This window comes from Rhinopithecus roxellana, chromosome 11 (genome assembly GCF_007565055.1).
Source record: "Rhinopithecus roxellana isolate Shanxi Qingling chromosome 11, ASM756505v1, whole genome shotgun sequence".
NCBI classification, from domain to species: Eukaryota; Metazoa; Chordata; class Mammalia; order Primates; family Cercopithecidae; genus Rhinopithecus; species Rhinopithecus roxellana.
In genome coordinates, this window is record NC_044559.1 from 136,420,015 (window position 1) to 136,441,377 (window position 21,363).

The 21,363-nt window shown below is 46.9% G+C and overlaps 1 long non-coding RNA gene and 1 pseudogene across 1 annotated transcript in view; one reads left to right on the forward strand and one right to left on the reverse strand.

The window, feature by feature from the left end:
* The first annotated feature begins 3,050 nt into the window (after positions 1-3,050).
* Positions 3,051-11,266, forward strand: LOC104661992 (annotated as a pseudogene).
* Positions 11,267-16,620: 5,354 nt separating this feature from the next.
* The window catches only part of LOC104661962, a 28,657-nt gene continuing 23,914 nt past the window's right edge, over positions 16,621-21,363 (reverse strand). Inside the window, exon 4 of the long non-coding RNA XR_747912.1 lies at positions 16,621-16,668. This is a non-coding gene — a long non-coding RNA (uncharacterized LOC104661962). The remainder of the gene's footprint in view (positions 16,669-21,363) is intronic.

Genomic DNA, 21,363 nt, shown 5'->3' on the forward strand with positions numbered 1-21,363 from the left:
GCCCCTGTAAGGCATTGACATTTTTGGCTCCTAATAATTGGAATTTACTAGCAAAAAGCCTCCCCTTATTAGGGCCGGGATTAGGATGAGACAAGAGCCGTGCCTAGGATGCAAGACTTAAATCTTGTACCTGAATATTGCTCCAACGGTGCCTCTCTTGCTCCATCCAAGCCCCAGTCCTCTCAGGTATCATAAAGGCCCCTGCCAGGTTCCTCCTTACTCAACCCTGACCTTTTCATCTCCACTCAGAGAGGCCCTGACCCTTCAGGGACACATTTCCCACCTTCTGTCCCAAGGAGGTGAAGGAAACCAACATAATTCACCCCAAAATATGGCTTCCTTCTGTAATGAGTATTTTGAATGAAAGGCCCTTAAAGATCAACCGACACTGGAAGAGACTGCCCCACCTCCAAAGGGGAAAGACCAAAAGACCAGAAGGATGCCCCTGGGGAACAATTTTTTCCCTTCCCCTTCCCGTTATCTGATTCTCTGTTGCAGAAAAGAAGACTGAAGAAGGTCACCACCCCTAGAGGGATAAGATACCTGTTAGATGCCTGTCTGGCTGATTCAGTTTCCAAAAAGAGCCATGTACAAGTTAATCTCAATTCTCTGATCCCTTCTTTCTCCAGAAAAATCTTGCAGAATTACAGAATTACCATATTCCCCATCTCCTTACCAGCTTCAAAAAGAAAAAAAAAAGGCCATATGGCCAGGCGTGGTGGCTCACGCCTGTAATCCCAGCACTTTGGGAGGCCGAGGTGGGTGGATCACTTGAAGTCAGGAGTTCCAGACCAGGCTGGCCAGCATGGTGAAACTCCATCTCTCTACTAAAAATACAAACATGAGCTGGGCGTGGTGATGCAAGCCTGTAATCCCGGCTACTCAGGAGGCTGAGACAGGAGAATCACTCAAACCTGGGCTGCAGAGGTTTCAGTGAGCCAAGCTCATGCCACTGCCCTCCAGCCTGGGCAACAGAGTGAGCCTCTGTCTCAAAAATAAAAGGCTATATAAACTACTGTACCCCATTGAAGGGTTAGGGTAATCACCGTGTTTTCTTCTATGCATATTAGAAAATGTGTATGCCTTTTCTCTTAATCTGTCTTTTGTCTGTTGACTTTTCAGCAGATTCACAGAGGGGAAAGGGGAAGTTTTCCTTTCATCCTACAGAGGCTTCTACTCCCCTTTGAAGATAAAAGTTCCTCAGAAGTGCCAAGGAAATCTGAGTCCCACCCTGTCCCTTTCTAGACACACCATTCTCATTAAATTGCCTCTGACCCTGACAAGAGTCATAGGCATAAAGAACTGTAGCCTGGGCTGAGCGTGGTGGCTCATGCCTGTAATCCCAGCACTTTGGGAGGCCGAGGCAGGTGGATCACGAGGTCAGGAGTTAAAGACCAGCCTGGCCAATATGGTGAAACCTCATCTCTACTAACAAAAATTAGCTGGGCGTGGTGGCATGCACCTGTAGTCCCAGCTACTCAGGAGGCTGAGACAGGAGAATTGCTTGAACCCGGGAGGTGGAGGTTGCAGTAAGCTGAGATTGTGCCACTGCACTCCAGCCTGGGCAACAGAGCAAGACTTCGTCTCAAAAAAAAAAAAAAAAAAGAATTGTAACCTGGAGGAGGAATGGTTAACCAGAACGTTGAGGCCTTCCCAGGCTTCAGACTAGCTCCTTATCTCAGCCAGCTCTCCAAATAGTTTCCCCGAAGGCAACCGTTATCTTTTGGACCAGAGCAATCTCAAATCAACTTACCAGTTACCCTGAGTTTCCCGGGATAGTTCTCCCAGCACTCACACACAACCACCTTCACACGGCCAGGAAAAAGTCCTCGATCCTTTCCTTAGAGTTAGCATTGTAAACCACAAATAAAATTCTAACCCACCCTCCTCCTTATCATCTGAATCAACCTCTCCTCTCAGCCAGGGCATTCCCAAGTTAACCTGAAAAACTAGCTCAGGCCATGATGGAATGGGGGAGTCAGACGTACTTCATTATATACCTTCCTCCCTTTTGGAATTCAGTCCCATCTGATCAACATTAACATCAACACAGATATTCAGACTGATAGACTAGAACAGACTCTCTAAGTCTAATAAGAAACATTTACAATCTTTTCTCTGAAGCTTGCTATCTGGAGGCTTCATCTGTATAAAACCTTGGTCTCCACAACCCCTTATCACTTTTTTTTTGAGACGGAGTCTTACTCTTTCGCCCAGGCTGGAGGGCAGTGGCATGATCTCAGCTCACTGCAACCTCTGCCTCCCAGGTTCAAGTGATTCTCCTGCCTCAGCCCCCCGAGTAGCTGGGATTACAGGCGTCTGCCACCATGCCCAGCTAATTTTTGTATTTTTAGTAGAGACAGGGTTTCTCCATGTTGACCAGACTGGTCTTGAACTCCTGATCTCAGGTGATCTGCCCGCTGTGGCCTCCCAAAGTGCTGGCATTACAGGCGTGACCCACCATGCCCAGCCAACCAACGTACCTCTTACATGTATTGATTGATGTTTTATTGTCTCTCTAAAATGTATAAAGTTGTAGCTTGACCGCTTGGGGCACATGTTCTCAGGATCTCCTGAGGGTTGTGTCATGGGCCACTGGCTGCTCATATTTGGCTCAGAATAATCTCTTCAAATATTTTACAGACTGACTCTTTTTTTTTTTTTTTTTTTTTGAGGCAGAGTCTCGCTCTGTCGCCCGGACTGGAGTGCGGTGGCCAGATCTCAGCTCACTGCAAGCTCCGCCTCCCGGGTTTACGCCATTCTCCTGCCTCAGCCTCCCGAGTAGCTGGGACTACAGGCGCCCGCCACCTCGCCCAGCTAGTTTTTGTATTTTTAGTAGAGACGGGGTTTCACCGTGTTAGCCAGGATGGTCTCGATCTCCTGACCTCGTGATTCGCCCGTCTCGGCCTCCCAAAGTGCTGGGATTACAGGCTTGAGCCACCGCGCCCGGCCCAGACTGACTCTTAATCAACAGCACCAAGATATACTGGAAAATGCTCACACAGAGTCCATGTCAACATCGAGCCAGGGTTCCTAGGCTCTGAGGTGACATGGGTCAGCAAATTAAACATATAAACAAAAATTAGGTTCTGAGTTTTTACGTTGCTTAGAAAGGATTTTTTTTTTTTTTTTTTTTTTTTTTTTTTGAGACAAAGTCTGGCTTTGTCACCCAGGTTGGAGTTCAGTGGCACAATCTCGGCTCACTGCAACCTCCGCCTGATGGGATGAAGTGATTCTCATGCCTCAGCCTCCCAAACAGCTGGGATTAGAGGCATCCATCACCACACCCAGCTAATTTTCATGTTTTTAGTAGAGAGGGAGTTTCGCCATGTTGGCCAGGCTGTTCTTGAACTCCTGACCTCGAGTGATCTGCCTGCCTTCGCCTCCCAAAGTGCTGGGATTACAGGCGTGAGCCACCGGGCCCGGCCAGTTTTTTGTTGTTGTTGTTGTTTTTTCTTGAGATGGAGTCTCGCTCTGTCACCCAGGCTGGAGTTCAATGATACAATCTCAGCTCACTGCAACCTCCACCTCCCAGGTTCAATCAATTCTCCTGCCTCAGCCTCCCAAGTAGGTGGGACTACAGGTGTGCCCCACCACACCTGGCTAATTTTTTGTATTTTTATTAGAGACAGGGTCTCACCATGTTAGCCAGGATGGTCTTGATCTCCCGACCTCATGATCCACCCACCTTGGCCTCCCAAAGTGTTGGGATTACAGGCGTGAGCCACCATGCCCAGCCTTTTTTTTTTTTTTTTTTAAAGAGACAGAGTTGGCTGGGCGCGGTAACTCATTCATGTAATCCCTGCACTTTGGGAGGCCGAGGCAGGCAGATCACGACGTCAGGAGATCGAGACCACCCTGGCTAACACAGTGAGACCCAGTCTCTACTAAAATTACAAAAAATTAGCTGGGCGTGGTGGCAGGCGCCTATAGTCCCAGCTACTTGGGAGGCTGAGGCAGAAGAATGACGTGAACCTGGGAGGCAGAGCTTGCAGTGAGCCGAGATCGCACCACTGTGTTCCAGCCTGGGCGACAGAGTGACACTCCATCTAAAAAAAAAAAAAAAAAAAAAAAAAACGAGGCAGAGTCTTGCTGTCACCTAGGCTAGAGTGCAGTGGTATGATCATAGCTCACTGCAATCTCGAACTCCCGGGCTCAAGCAATCCTCCTGACTTGGCCTTCCAAAGTGCTAAAATTAGCAGTCATGAGCCACCATGCCAGATCAGTATCTTTTTTAGGTGTATGATTTTCATCTCCCGTAATCATAATTTCCTAAAGTAGGGTCCCCAACTGGTCTGTGGCCTGTTAGGAGCTGGGCTACACAGCAGGAGGTGAGCAGCAGGTGAGCAAACATTACCACCTCAGCTGTCTCCTGTCAGATCAGCAGCGCCATTAGATTCTTGTAGGAGTACAAACCCTATTGTGAAATGCGCATGCAAAGGATCTAGATTGTGCACTTTTTATGAAAATCTAGTGCCTAATGATCTGAGGTGGAACAGTTTCACCCCGAAATTATCCCCCGACACACATGGGTCTGTGGAAAAATTGTCTTCCATGAAACCAGTGCCTAGTGCCACAAAGATAGGGGACTGCTTTCCTGAAAGAAAAGATATCTTAAAACAGAGAAGTAAAAATAATGGTTGCTTTATAAGCTAAATACATTTGGCTTTATAGTATTAGCAAGCACTTAGGTAGAACTTACTATATGCCATTGTTCTAAATTATTTACTTATTTATTGACTGATTGACCCTTAAAACAACCCAATAAGGTGGATACTAGTAATATCCCCATTTTATAGATGAGGAAACTCAATCACGGAGTGATTAAGTGACTTTCCCAAGGTCATACAGCAACTGAATGGAAAAGCTGGAATCCAAGCCAAGGCAGTGTGTCTCCAGCCCACCTTGTCATTCCGACAAAATGCAATATTTATTTTACCATATTGTCCCTATTTCTCTTATTTCACTCAGGTCCAGTGAAGGGGTCCAAGAACCTGCACCAAGGAACTGAGTCGTGGTTTGGTTAGATTACTAAAGCATGGCAAGTGGTTAGATTTCTAAAGCATGGCAAGTGGACCTGGGCTCTGCAGAGTCCCTTTATAAGGGGAATTCTCAAACCAATCAGAGAGGCAGATCTGCAAGGCCAGAGGGGCTATCAGTGGGTTATGGAAGAAGTTGCCCTCCTCCGGGAGGTGGAGGTGGAGACTTCTGGCTTGGGTTGATTCCACTGAGCGGGCTGAGTATGTCTCCTCTCTCGCTGTTTTCTGTAGGTCTGTCTCGCGGTGCCCTTCCCAAAGAATCACTCTTGTCGAGGGCTTCAGCCACATCTCCCTCCCAAGCTCGTGATTATATTTCCAGCTGCCTATGAGAATCAAGTCTTATATGTCGCACGGGCACCCAAAACTCAGTATCTTCCAATGCAATCATGTTCTCCTTAAACTTACTCTTCTTAATTCCCCTCCTTGTCATTTATTCGCTCAACACATATTTGTGAAACACCTAATCTGCTCTGCACTTTCCTAGTCACTGGAAATGTGGTGAATAAGACAAAAATCCAACAAACTCCCTATGCCAAAGGGAAGTGTTTAGCTTGGGAACTGAGTCACCCAAAACACCTCCTATTTTGGCCCTACATAGGCAGCTGCAAAGGTAGGCCACATACCTTCCCAGGGAGCTTCCCTCACAATTTGCTCACAAGGAAATTCCTTTACCCTAAAAAAGAATTCTGTTGAATTTCACCCAAACAATGTACATTGACAGCTTATCATTACAGGTACAGGACAAGGACTGGACTAGAAGTCATCCCTTCCCTCACCTGAGACAAATGCATATTTGACTGCTTCCTTTATTCTATGCTTACTTTACTTATGTAAAAATGCACATTCACTGAGTATGAATGCATAGCTGACTGTTCCTCCACCCTCCTCATTTCACATGTAAACTGTGGGTTCAGGGAACACTAAGCTAATCAAAGTCTCAAAGGAATGCAACCCCTTGCCTCTTTTATCTACCCTTCCCTTTTTTCTCTTTCCTCTTGCCCGCACTGTTCACCCTTTCCTCTTTAAATATTGAAGTCATCAAACCCTCTTCAGAAAAAGTGTGGGTCATAGATCCTACTGTGGCTTATGTCTTTTTTTTCTGGGCACATTCTCATCCTTGGCAAAACTAACTCTAAATTGATGGAGACTCGCCTCAGTCATTTTCTTTTTCTTTTTTCTTTCTTTTCTTTTTTTTTTTTTTTTTGAGACAGAGTCTCACTCTGTCATCCAGGCTGGAGTGCAGTGGCATCATCTCGGCTCACTGCAACCTCTGCCTCCCAGGTTCAAACGATTCTCCTCCCTCAACCTCCCGAGGAGCTGGGATTACAGTGCGTGCCACCACACCTGGCTAGTTTTTTGTATTTTTAATAGAGACAAGGTTTCACCACGTTGGCCAGGCTGGTCTCGAACTCCTGACTTCAGGTGATTCGCCCACCTCAGCCTTCCAAAGTGTGGGGATTAGAGGCATGAGCCACCGCACCCAGGCTTCTTTTTCTTTTTTTTTTTAACTTGTCCCTCAGTTTGCTTCTTTGGTTTTACACAGCCCACATTCTGATTGGGAGAGACAGATGGTAAACATGGCTAATTAAATATACATTAGGCCAGGCACTAGGAGAAAAAGCAGGCGCAGCTGACACAGCTATATCCCACAATATCCATTTCCCCTTTGTCCTAATAAACTAACCCATGCTCCAATTTTTAGGTGAATTCAGGCCCCCCAGAATAAAGATTCCATTTCCAGCCTCCCCTACAGTCAGATGCAGGCATGTGACCAAGCTCTGGTCGAGATGAAAGTGAGAGTGTCTCAGTAGCTTCTGGGAGCCTCCCTTAAGAGACAGGGCTATTCTGTGGCTTTCCTGCTTCTTTGCCATTCCTCCTTCCTGCTGACTGGAGGACAGGCAGAGTGGCTGGATCGCTGGAGATCCCGCAATCATCTTGGATTATGAGATAACCTTGGGACACACAGGGAGAACGTCATGTGAAGGGACACACAGAGAGAGAAGATGACCACACGAAGATGCAGGCAGGGATGGGAGTGATGCTGCCACAAGCCAAGGAACGCTTGGAGCCACTGGAAGCTGGAAGAGGCAAGGGAGGGTGTTTTTTTTTTTTTTTTTTTTTTTTTTTTGTTTCCTTTTTTTTTTTAGATGGAGTCTCTGTTGCCCAGGCTGGAGTGCAGTGGCATGATCTTGGCTCACTGCAAGCTCTGCCTCCCAGGTTCACGCCATTCTCCTGCCTCAGCCTCCTGAGTAGCTGGGACTACAGGCGCCTGCCACACGCCCGGCTAATGTTTTCTATTTTTTAGTAGAGACAAAGTTTCACCATGTTAGCAGGATGGTCTCGATCTCCTGACCTCATGATCCGCCCGCCTCGGCCTCCCAAAGTGCTAGGATTACAGGCGTGAGCCACCACGTCCAGCAAGAGAGAGTCTTCTTCTCTAAGATTCAGAGGGAGCATGAGCCTGCCAACACCTTGACTTTGGACTTCTAGCCTCCGGGCCTCTTAGAAGAAGCAAGATGTGAATCCTACAGCTACAAGGAACCCAACGCCGCAAACAACCACATAAGCAGGGAAGCATGACTCAAGGCAGGACACCTAGCTCAGCTTGTCCCAGCTCCTGACCCACAAACATGAAACCCCCATTGCAAAATATTACTGAGACAGTGAAAGATCTAACCCAACCAACTCCATCTTGCTTTTACCCTCCAAGCTGTCCTTGTTCATTCCTGGGCATAGGCTGAACTAACTTTGGGAGGAACTTAGTTTATAGTTTAAAACAAAGATGAGGCTGAGTGCCGTGGCTCACACCTGTAATCCTAGCACTTTGGGAGGCCAAGGCGGGTGGATCACTTGAGGTCAGGAGTTCAAGACCAGCTTGGCCAACATGGTGAAACCCCGTTTCTACTAAAAATACAAAAATTAGCTGGGCATGGTGGTGGGCACCTGTAATCCCAGCTACTTGGGAGGCTGAGGCAGGAGAATCGCTTAAATCCCGGAGGCAGAGGTTGCAGTGAGCCGAGATAGGGCCACTGCTCTCCATTCTGGGCACTACAGCAAGACTCTGTCCCGAAGATAAATAAATAAATAATAAAAATAAAACAAAGATGATAGCCCTTTTCCAAAACAAACCCTCTTCTTGTCTGGAGACCAGACTGCCTTTGAAGGACTAACAAATTAGCCAAAAGATTAGAAATTATGGTTTAGGAGTCATACAGCTGGAGGCTACAAGATTCTGACCCTCCCAAATTGCTCTTGGGGATTACATCACTACTGTAAAGCCTAAGATAGTGCTTGAGATATTTTGCAGACCCTGCACTTGATGGATCAGCTGGCACCCCCCAGATTGATAAACTGGATTATCTGATCTTGTGGCCCCCAGCCAGAAACTGACTCAGTGCAAGACAGCTTCAACTCCCTATGATTTCATCTCTGACCCAACCAATCAGCACTCCTGACTCACTAGCTGCTTCCGACCCACCAAATTATCCTTAAAACTTCAATCCCTGGGCCGGGCGCGGTGGCTCAAGCCTGTAATCCCAGCACTTTGGGAGGCCGAGACGGGCGGATCACGAGGTCAGGAGATCGAGACCATCCTGGCTAACACGGTGAAACCCCGTCTCTACTAAAAATACAAAAAAAACTAGCTGGGCGAGGTGGCGGGCGCCTGTAGTCCCAGCTACTCCGGAGGCTGAGGCAGGAGAATGGCGTAAACCCGGGAGGCGGAGCTTGCAGTGAGCTGAGATCTGGCCACTGCACTCCAGTCCGGGCGACAGAGCGAGACTCCGCCTCAAAAAAAAAAAAAAAACTTCAATCCCCAAATGCTGGAGGAAACTGATTTGAGTAATAGTAAAACCCCAGTCTCCCACAAAGGTGACGCTGAGTGAATTACTCCTTCTTTATTGTAATTCCCCTGTTGATAAATCTGCTCTGTCTAGGCAGTGGGCAAGGTGAACCTGTTGGGCGGTTACAAGTTTGGGAGCTTGTCCTTATGACTACCTGCCATAAGGGTAATAATCCTGGTTCGGTAACCTCCCTCTGGTGACGGATCCAGAGGCCAGTCCAAGCGGTGGCCTACTTCTCTTGGACTGGAGGTTGACTCTGCTACTGTCTCTACAGGCCGGGCACTGCTGACCCATGGTGCATGGATTTAATTGCAATAGAGAAGTAGTCCTGGGGAAACTGATTTGAATAATAATAAAACTCTGGTCTCCCACACAGCCAGCTCTGCATGAGTTACTCTTTCTCTATTGCAATTCTCTATCTTGATAAATCAGCTCTGTCTAGGCAGTGGGCAAAGTGCACTGGCTGGGTGGTCATAGAAATTGTAGATAATACATGTGTGTTATTCTAATTAAAAAAAAAAGAGAGATAACTTTCGGAAAAAAAAGAGATAACTTTGGGAATGATGCCCATACAAAACAAAGCAACAAAATGGAATAGAACCTGCATCCTTGTCACCAAGCTGCCCCATATCAGCACATCCCCCCCCCCAATTACCTCCATATTTCTAAAATTTGAGAGAAAAACAAAATTCCAATGTATTTATCCAAATGCTGTTTTGGAATTTTCTGTTACTGCCAGCCAAATCTAATCCTAACTGATACAGAGGTTGAACAAATAAAGGGTAGGGATTTCATTTTAGACAGGATGGACAGGGAAGGCCCTCTGAAGATGTGGCATTTGAGCAGAAACCAGAATAACATGAGGGACACTATGCCAGTGTCTAGGAAAAGAATGTTCCAGGTAGAACTATCCCCTCATCACCTCTGCTGAAAATCTGTCATCATCCTTGACCTCCTTCCACTCCCATGGGCTCCACATCTAACCTGTTACCAAACCCTAAGAATTCTACCTATAAAAGTATCTCAGAACAAACAAACAAAGCAAACAAATCAAACCTACAAACCTTTTTTTTTTTTTTTTTTTTTTGGAGACAGGGTCCCATCCTTTTGCCCAGGCTGGAGTAGATCAATCACAGCTCACTGCAGCCTTGATCTTCCAGGGCCCAAGTGATCCTCCCACCTCAGCCTCCCAAGTATCTGGGACCACAGATGCATGCCACCACTCTCAGCAAATTTTAAAATTACTTTTTTGTAGAGACAGAGTCTTAGCACCATCTGTTGAAAAAGCTTTTCTTTCCCCATTGAATTGTTTTCACATCTTTGTCAAAAATTATTATACCATAAATGTAAGGGTTTATTTCTGAACTCTCAATTTCAGTCCATGCAGCTATATAATTATCCTAATGCTAGTATCACACTGTCTTGATTACTGTAGCTTTATAAGTTTTTGTTGTTGTTGTTTTGTTTTGTTTTGTTTTGTTTTGAGATGGAGTTTTGCTCTCGTTGCCCAGGCTGGAGTGCAATGGCGTGATCTCAGCTCACCGCAACCTCTGCCTCCCAGGTTCAAGTGATTCTCCTGCCTCAGCCCCCCAAGTAGCTGGGATTACAGGCACCCACCACCACGCCTGGCTAATTTTTTGTATTTTTAGTAGAGATGGGATTTCACCATGTTGACAAGGCTGGTCACGAACTCCTGACCTCAGGTGATCACCTGCCTCGGCCTCCCAAAGTGCTAGGATTACAAGTGTGAGCCACCACGCCCAGCCTGCTTTATAAGTTTTGAAATCAGGAAATGTGAGTTCTCTTTCCTCTTATTCAATTGCCTGCCTACAATTGATTTTTGTATATTAATCTTGTATCCTATAACCTTGCTGAACTTATTCATTAGTTCTAATAGGTTTTTGTGGGTATTCTAGGATTTCCTACTTAAAAAATCACATAGGGCTGTTTTTGCCATCTTTCCATGCCACCACAGTGGTGCACAAGAATGTCCTGGCTGATGCTCTCAAGAGCATCAACAATGCCGAAAAGAGACAAACACCAGGTTCTTAGGCCATGCTCCAAAGTCATCGTCTGGTTTCTCACTGTGATGATGAAGCATGATTATATGGGCAAATTTGAAATCATTGATGATCACAGAGCTGGGAAAATTGTTGTGAACCTCACAGGCAGTCTAAACAAGTGTGGCATGATCAGCCCCAGATTTGATGTGCAACTCAAAGATCTAGAGGAATGGCAGAATAATCTGCTTCCATCGGCCAGTTTGGTTTCATTGTACTGACAATTTCAGCTGGCATCATAAACCGTGAAGAAGCAAGATGAAAATACACAGGAAGGAAAATCCTGGGACTTTTTTCTAGAGATGTTATACATATTTACAAATAAAATGCCTCATGAAAAAAAAATTACATAGGAATAACCTTTTGATATATGCAGCAACATAAAAATATTAAAACCAAGCACAAGAGAGTACATATGTATGATTATATTTACATGAGGTTCAAGAACAGAAAAGCTCTGGCGATAGAAGTCAGAATAGTGATACTCTCGGGACAGGAAATGGGAAGTATTGACTGGAAAAGAGCGTGAAGGGATTTTGGGGGGTGATGGAAATGCTCTATATCTTGAACTGGGCAATGGTTACATAGGTGTATACATGTGTTAAAACTTCTTAAACAACCAGGCATGGTGGCTCACATCTGTAATCCAAGCACTTTGGGAGGCTGAGGCAGGTGGATTGCTTGAGCTCAGGAGTCCAAGACCAGCCTGGACAACATGGCAAGACCCTGTCTCTACCAAAAAAAATTTAAAAATAGGCCGGGTGCAGTGGCTGAGGCCTGTAATCCCAGCACTTTGGGAGGTCAAGGCAGGCGAATCACGAGGTCAGGAGTTTGAGACCAGCCTGGCCAACATGGTAAAACCCCATCGCTACCAAAAATACAAAAAATTACTGGGCATAGTGGTAGGCGCCTGTAATCCCAGCTACTCGGGAGGGTGAGGCAGGAGAATTGCTTGAATGTGGGAGCTGGAGGTTGCAGTCAGCTGCCACTGCACTCCAGCCCAGGCAACAGAGTGAGACTCCATCTCAAAAACACACAAACAAAGCTGGGCGTGGTGGCTCACACCTGTAATCCCAGCAGTTTGGGAGGCTGAGACCAGGGGATCACGAGGTCAGGAGTTCGAGACCAGCCTGACCAACATGGTGAAACCCCGTCTCTACTAAAAATACAAAAATTAGCCAGGCCTGGTGGCGTGCGCCTGTAATCCCAGCTGTTCTGGAGGCTGAGTCAGGAGAATCGCTTGAACCCGGGAGGCGGAGGTTGCAGGAGCCGAGATCATGCCATTGCACTCCGGCCTGGACAACAGAGTGAGACTCTGTCTCAAAAAAAACAAAAAAACAAAAAAACCCACAAACAAACAAAATGGTCAGGCTGGCACATGGTTGTAGTCCCAGCTACTTGGGAGACTGAGGTGGGAGGGTCACTTGAGCCCACAGGGTGGAGGCTGCAGTGAGCCAAGATCGCACCACTGCACTCCAGTCTGGGTGACAGAGCAAGATCCTGTCTCAAAAACAACACACTTATTAAGCTGACAGAATTTGTGTGTTTGACTGATAGTAAATTATACTTTCATTAAAAAAATAAATAAAAACATAGGTCGGGCGTGGTGGCACACGCCTGTAATCCCAGGTACTCGGGAGTCTGAGACAGGAGAATCACTTGAACCCAGGAGGCGGAGGTTGCAGTGAGCCGAGATCACGTCACTGCACTCCAGCCTGGGCAACAGGGTGAGACTCTGTTTCCAAAATATGATAATACACAAATAAATAAAGAGAGAAAGATGAACTATTTTTAAATGTGGTGGCCTAGTAGTGTCATTAGCCAGCTCTCTCAAGGCACTCTGTACACATAGTGATTAGCTCATCATTAACAAAATCATATGTGAAACCAGAATTTACATAGCCTTGCTAATGTTTAATGTTTTGACTGATTTGTCATTATATCTAAGAAGACCTTTGTCTTCTTTCAACCCCGTGATGTAGCTGAATAGTCTGTACCAGGGGCAGGAAAATTATCAGCGGTCTTATTTTCTCATTGTTCATTTGTGTTAGCTTCAACTCAGTTTCTTTTACTTTTTTTTTTCTTTTTAAGAGACAGGGTCTTACTCTGTCACCCAGGCTGGAGTGCAGGGGCGCAATCATAGCTCATTGCAGCCTCAAACTCTTGGGCTCAAGCAATTCTCCTGCCTCAGCCTCTCAGGTAGCTGGGATTGCAGGCATACATCAGCATGCTCACCTAAATTTTTAAATTTTTGTTTTTTTGTTTTTTTTTAATGAGACAGAGTCTCACTCTGTCGCCCAGGCTGGAGCGCAGTGGCGCAATCTCAGCTCACTGCAAGCTCCGCCTCCCGGGTTCATGCCATTCTCCTGCCTCAGCCTCCTGAGTAACTGGGACTACAGGCACCCGTACCACACCCGGCTAATTTTTTTGTATTTTTTAGTAGAGATGGGGTTTCACCGTATTAGCCAGGATGGTCTCGATCTCCTGACCTCGTGATCCGCCCGTCTCGGCCTCCTAAAGTGCTGGGATTACAGACATGAGCCACCGCACCTGGCCTAAAATTTGTTTGGAGGTGAGGTCTTGCTGTGTTGCCGAGGATGTTCTCAAGCCCCTAGCCTCAAGTCATCCTCTCTACTCGGTCTTCTAAAGCACTGGTATTACAGGTGTGAGTCACCACACCTGTCTCAACCCACATTTTTTATGCAGAAGTCTTTTAAAACCACTTGCCTATTTTGTGAGGATCAGTCTAATTAAAGCCAAATAACATGATACATTAAGACTACTTCAACCAAGCAATTCTTTTTTTTTTTTTTTCCTTGAGATGGAGTTTCTCTCTTCTTGCCCAGGCTGGAGTGCAATGGTGTGATCTCAGCTCACTGTAACCTCCACCTCCTGGGTTCAAGCATTTCTCCTGCCTCAGCCTCCTGAGTAACTGGGATTACAGGTGCCCGCCACCACACCAGGGTAATTTTTGTATTTTTAGTAGAGACGGAGTTTCACCGTGTTGGCCAGGCTGGTCTGGAACTCCTGACCACAGGTGATCCACCCACCTCGGCCTCCCAAAGTGCTGGGATTACAGGTGTGAGCCACCATGCCTGACCCAACCAAGAAATTCTTTTTTTTTTTTTTTTTTTTTGAGACAGAGTCTCACTCTGTGACCCAAGCTAGAGTGCGGTGGCACGATCTCAGCTCACTGCAACCTCCACCTCCCAGGTTCAAGCGATTCTCGTGCCTCAGCCTCACAAGTAGTTGGGATTACAGGTGCACACCACCACGTCTGGCTAATTTTTTGTATGTTTAGTAGAGATGGGGCTTTACCGTGTTGTCCAGGCTGGTCTCAAACACCCGACCTCAGGTGACACGCCCACCCTGGCCTCCCAAAGTGCTGGAATTACAGGAATGAGCCTCTGCACCCGGCCTCAACCGACCAATTCTAAAGCTGCCATGCTTGAGAATATGCCAAAGATGGTCCAGGAAATAAAGGAGGGGGCCACTATCAACCCCTCCTCATTATGAGAGGCCTGGGTACCTGTAAGGCCACCAACATTGATTTGTCTTTAAAAAGTTGGTAACAATGGAATTGTAATCCAGTTGACCCTCGAACACCAAGGGTTTGCACTGCATGAGTTTGCTTCCACCTGCATCTTCTTCCACCTCTGCCACCCCTGCGACAGCAAGACCAACCCCTCCTCTACCTCCTCCTCAGCCTGCTCAAAGTGAAGACTACAAGGATGAAGACCTTCATGGTGATCCACTCCCACTTAATGAATAGTAAATCTATTTCTCTTCCTTATGATTTTCTTAATAACATTTTCTTTTCTCTAGCTTTCTTTATTGTAAGAATACAGAATATAGTATATAAAATGTATACTATAGCCGGGCGCGGTGGCTCAAGCCTGTAATCCCAGCACTTTGGGAGGCCGAGACGGGTGGATCATGAGGTCAGGAGATCGAGACCATCCTGGCTAATACGGTGAAACCCCGTCTCTACTAACAAATACAAAAAACTAGCCGGGCGACGAGGCGGGCGCCTGTAGTCCCAGCTACTCGGGAGGCTGAGACAGGAGAATGGCATGAACCCGGGAGGCGGAGCTTGCAGTGAGCTGTGAGCCAGCCACTGCACTCCAGCCTGGGTGGCAGAGCAAGACTCCATCTCAAAAAAAAAAAAAAAAAAAAAAAGTATACGATATTTGTTCATTGACTTTATGTTATCGATAAGGCTTTTGGTCAACAGTAGTTTTAGTAGTTTAGTTTTGGGGGAGTCAAAAGTTGTATACGGATTTTCTATTGCATGGTGTTGCATGGTGTGGGGGCGGTCAGTGTTCATAACCCCCTCATTGCTTCAGGGTCAACTGTACTTTCTTCCCACTGGGAAGCAGATTATCTTGCACAGCACACACCCTGGAGGTCTCACTACACTTATGCCCCCTACCCTCTCTCTGGTTTCCTGGGTGCCCAAGGCTTCCTCCAGCTCAAGCTCCTTGGTACTGCCAGACAGAAAACAATGTAATCACATGACTCCTCAGCCTAGAGGATCCTTCAGACCGCATTGTCAGAGTTTCTCAACTGGACAACCAATCCCAGCCCCATGCAACCTTCTCAGTCTCCCCAGCTTTTTCCCGTTCTTTGCAGGCTCTGTTTTGGCACATGCTGCTCTCTCTGCTTGAAATGCCCTTCCTCGCCTGGCATGTGCTTTCCTCTTCTTCAAGACTCTCTGCAAATCTCATCACTCTATCCAGCCATTGTTATCTGAACTGAAGACGTGGTTGACCACTCCCTCACTTGGTTCTTAAAGCACGTGTCACCTATGTTGTAACTTTCTCTTTTTAAAACATATTGAGCTTCACTTCTCAGTCATTAAGTCTTTTGAGGCTGCAGACCGAGTCTTATTTATTTTCAAAAGAACAAGAATATAGCTACATTCAATCAGTGGAATGAGAAGCAGGGCAGAGCTCCGGGGCTCCAGGTGAATCCATACCCAGCTTTGGGCCTCACCTGAGACTAGGTAATGGCCCCAGACACAGGGGAAATCGAGAGTTTCTGTGCTTTGCTCCCAAGCTGATTCATAAATTCTACACCTCACCACCTTCGCATGAAGCAACCCATCTCAGATCCACTCTGTTGCCACTTTAAAGAGACAGTAAGGTGTGCGCTTGGGGAATGGGAGGGAAGAGGTAGGTCATCACAAACAGCACAGGAAACTCTCTGATTTGGGGCTAAATGGGATATGTTGATAGGAAAGATCTGAAACTTGTCCATATTGAAGTGCAGAGCAGATGCGTGCCAAGTTTCTGGCATGCCTGACTGTAAAATGGAAAAGACAGGAGGGGAGAGACCATTCCATTTCCCTTCCCAGGGTCTCTCACAGTCAGGACGCCTCGCATCCCCAAGGCAGGAGGGCCTTGTGTTTGGCTCTGACAATTAGCATTCTGCTTCCAAGAAAGGGCTAAGAAGGGGGCCTCTGTTAGGCTCCCTTGGAAAGCACCTTCCCTGTTCAGGTGGGCTGAGTCCAGCCGGGAGCAAGTTGGAGGTCAGTACTGCTCCACACCCTGGAGAAGCCACTGCACTGCTGCATGGCTGGCTTAAAATCATTATCAGAATTCCCAAAGGGGATTGTCATGCACTATTTTTTACAGAAAATGTTACAGAAGGAAATGAAAAAAAAAATAGCTTTCTTACCTCACTTTCAGCAAGTGGAGGAGATTTTGGTGTTTTAGCTGCTGTAGCCTTAGAGAAAGACAGGACAAGTAAAGTGTTACAAATGCATTTTAGCAACTTGCATTCACAACATATTGATGCTTATAACTAATCAATCACACTCAGAAAGCAAAAGTAATTACAAGTAACCTTGGAATGTCTAAGCAAATTCTATCATGATTACCAAGTCTCTGGATGAAATGCAGCAGAGCTCAGTCATGGGCAATTCATGAATTTATTCACACAAACTCTAGGTTCTTACAAATGTACCTGGCACTGTGTTGGGAGCTGGAGATTCCAAGATGAAAAACAACCATGGTTCAGCCCTCAAGGAGCCCACAATCCACTAAGAAAGACAGATGTGCCAATCAGTAATGGAAGCGCAGCAGCACCAGAGCTGCCACAGAGGTCTGGAGAGGAGCTGTGGGAGCACTGGCATCTAATCCCTGTTGAACCACTGGCCCCACTGTGTCTCCTACACTGCAGGATGCAATGCTTCCCTGATGAGCAAGGAGGTGACATGGTCATCAAGCAGTGACCAGCTCTTGGCAGGGTCTGCGAGAGATGAGTTAGCATTCTGCCCTCCCCTCGCTATTTTTTTTTTTTTTTTTTTTTTTGAGACAGGATCTCTCTCTCTCTCTCTTTGTCCCTCTCCCTCTCTCTCTCTGTTGCCCAGGCTTGGAATGCAGTGGCGTGATTATGGCTCACTGTAGCCTCGACCTCCTGGGCTCAAGCGATCCTCCCTCCTCACCCTCCCAAGTAGCTGGGACTACAGGTGTGCAACACCACACCTGGCTTATCTATTTGTTTATTTATTTATTGAGATGGAGTCTGGCTCTGTCGCCCAGGTTGGAGTGCAGTGATGCGATCTCTGCTCACTGCAACCTCCGCCTCCCGGGTTCAAGCAATTCTCCTGCCTCAGCCTTCCAAGTAGTTGGGATTACAGGCACCTGCAACCACACCCAGCTAATGTTTTTTTTTAATTTATTTTTAGTAGAGACGGGATTTCTCTATGTTGGCCCAGATGGTCTTGAACTCCTGACCTCGAGAGATCTGCCTGCCTCAGCTTCCCAAGTGCTGAGATTACAAGCGTGAGGCACCACGCCTGGCCAAATTTTTTATTTTTTGTACAGATAGAGTCTCTCTATATTGACCAGGCTGGTCTCAAACTCCTGAGCTCAAGTGATCCACCGCCTCAGCTTCCCAAAGTGCTGGGATCACAGGCGTGAGCCACTGCACCTGGCAGATTCTGGTTTTTTATAACTTCCCTTGCCTCACAAATTTTGGAAGCTGCTGCCATTCAAGAGAAAAGCTCATATGAATTTTTCATGATGATAGCTGAATGGATAGGGAGGGTGTAGTAAATTGTTTGCAAAAAAACAGCCACACTAATTCTCCTCCCTGTACCCATGCTTTTACATAGTCTCCACCCACAGTGACTCCAGGATTGGCCATGTGACTTGCTTGGGCTCATAGGACAATAGCAATGCCATGCAAACAGACACTCGAAATATGCTTGTGCTTTGGGGTTTGACCTCTCATGCTGCTCTTGGAACCCTTGCAACCACCACTATGTGAATGAGCCCCAGTTAGTCTGCTGAACATGTTGGCACATGGCCCAGTTACCACTCTTGCCTATAGCCAGTCAACTTTCAGATGTGGAAGAGAAGCCGCAGATCTCAAGCTGCCTGCGGACCTCTGAGGGAGCCAGGCTGACAGTAAATGGGACAGAGAAGAGCCGTTCCAGCTGAGCTCAGTCCAAATTACCAACTTACAGGATTGCAGGTGAATAAGAGATTATTGTTTTAAGCCACTAAGTATTAAGGTGATTTATTACACCACACACACAGCAAAAGCCAACTGATACAGAAAAAGATTTCAAGGTTGGAGGCAGAAATGACAATGTATACATATCTTGGAGATATCTTCCTTCCTCCTCCAGTACCTCCAAAAATCATGTGCAAGCTGCCCTGTTTAGATGCTTGACTTTCTGGTTGCTGGAATACTTCATGGAAAAGGAAACCTAGACCTACTGGAGGTGAACTGAGGCTGGAACCTCAGGCACAGGTGAGTACCAGCCCACCTGCCTAACATGCCTAGGGCAGCTGACTGAGGCTGGGGACTGAGCTGTCCCATGTCACTGGGCACAGAAGAAGGCTACCCAAGGAGCACAGAGTTGATAAACGTCCCCACATACAGAAGATGCCAGATAGGCAGCAGAGGGATGAATAAAAATGCTTGGTAATGGGCTCAAGTCATACCTCCAGAAATGAGTATTTGGAGTGTAGCCAGCATGCCTGCTCTGGAGCCAGTGGAGGCCAAATCAGTCTTGTCCAGTGAAAGGGGAGATGAATTAGATGGATTTGAGCCTGGCCCACCTTTCCACCTACCACTAGCAGGGGATAGGGTGGGTCCTGGTCCCAGTCAATCCCGGGGCTGCTAGAGACAAACTTTCTGGGGAGCCTCAAGTCAGAACAGATGTAGCCCAAACTCAAGTGTATTGGTGATGACTAGGGACTTCAAAGGACTCTGCTCTTAACTTGGAGATCTCAGAGGATTCTGATTGTCAATCTCCACTCACCCCTGCAGGTATCTCTGCAGCATCGGGGGTTGGGGGAAAACTGGGGGAAAAATATGAATACCAAAACTGAGGCCCTCCTCAGCCCTTTATCTGTAATAATAACCTGTAAAGTGCCTCCTATCTTAGTGCCCAGAACCAGAAAGCACAGCATAAATATTAGTTCTTCTTCTTCCTCCCCACTATTAGTGGGTGAGAAGGGATGGAACCCAGAGTGACAGAGCACAAGGGGCAACCCCACTCTCTAAGGAAGGAGACTGAAGTTCCTGGAAGCTTGCATAGCAGCCCATGGACATGCAGGTAGTCCCTGTAAGAATCAGGTGTAACCCATGTATGTATCTTCCCTGCAGGGCACGGATGATCTTTTCAGCACTTCTTGTCCTACCTCACATAATCAAGGTCCTAGGCTGGGTGCGTGGCTCATACCTGTAATCCCAGCCCTTTGGGAGGCTGAGGCAGGAGGATCACTTGAGGCCAGGGGTTTAAGAACAGCCTGGGCAACATAGCAAGACCATGTCTCTATAAAAAAAATTAAAAATTAGCTGGGTGTGGGGGCACTCACCTCTAGTCCCAGCTACTTGGGAGGCTGAGGCAAGAGGATCAGTTGAGCTCAAGAGTTCAAGGCTGCAGTGAGCCATCATTGTGCACTGAACTCCAACCTGGGTGACAGGGCAAGATTCCATCTATACAAAATAAACTTTAAAAAAATTATGGTCCTAGGAAAACTAGGGAAGCAAAAAATAGCATCCCATAGGCAGTCTGAGCTTCCAGAACAATCCAGGCAAGTTTTCCACATGCCCAAAGCCAAAACTGTCTAAGCCTTACACTGACACCCCCAGGATAGCCAACTCCCTGCTGAAATGGCTCTGATGAAGCCTTGCAGATACTTCCAAGTCTACATGAGAATTAGTAGTAAGGCAACAGTGAAAAACACTGTCTGGGGCTTGGAATTGTCAGGAAACCTATGAGAAAGAAACCAAATGGACCATGCAATGTTTGGCCCTTCCTTAGACTAACTGGAAATTTCAATATCCCAAGCACAAGTTTCTAAGCTTGGAACAACTCAAAATATATCTATCCTTAGGAAATTAGGGTTGGAGTCACACACCTCACCTTCAGCCTTGAGCTTGATGGTAGAAAGAGCACAGTCCTGGAGTGAGAGAGACCTGAGTTTATGTCCTGGATCTGCCAGGACAAACTGTACAAGCTTGGGAAAGGAATTTAACCTCTCTAAGCCTGTTTCCCCATCTGTGAAATGGGAATGACACCTTCTTCACTGGGCCTTTGGGAGTGGTGGGCACAGAGGACTTGCTTGGTAAATAAAGCAGCTACAATAAAGATCATGGATTGACAGAGGCTCCAGGCAATGAGAACTACAACTTGCTGGGCTAATTGATGGGACCAAATCAATGTCCAGCTGTTGGATTTCCTTCTGTGTCTGAGATCCCGGAGCCTGTGCTCCTCTCCCTGAACCTCCACACACCACAGAGGACCTGAGGGTCTGTCGTCAGATTGACACTGAACTCTGGGTGCTGGAGTCCAAACCTGCTGACTGCCACATGGCGCCTGTGACACTGGCTGCATTGTGCCACCTCTCCAAGGCTGGCCTGGCCTGCTTTAAATTCCTGGTGGCATTCTGCCTAGGACTGGCAAAGCCAGGCAAGGGCACAGGAAGGGGGCCATGAGAGGTGGCAATGACATCCCAAACACACTTCCAGGTTTAGAAGGGCTCCTTCATTCCCAAAGCAGGCAAAACTTTTCTCACTCTGGTTGGGGGTGAAGGAAGAGAAAACAAAGAGGCCTAAGAGGCCCAATGGCTAAGAGGAATTTTGGATTTCTGTATTTAGTGGCCTCCACTCCCCACTGACAACCATGCAGGAGCCTTGGATTCCACAAAGGAGAATGAGGCCGGGAGCTTCCAGTTGGGCATTAGGAACAGGACAGAATTCAATCCTCTCAAAAGCCTGAGAGGGACTGGGTGGGCACGGAGGTTCACGCCTGTAATCACAGCACTTTGGGAGGCTGAGGCGGGTGGATCACCTGAGGTCAGGAGTTCGAGAACAGCCTGGCCAACTTGGTGAAACCCCATCTCTACTAAAAATACAAAAAATTAACCGAGCGCCGTGGCGGGAGCTTGTAATCCCAGC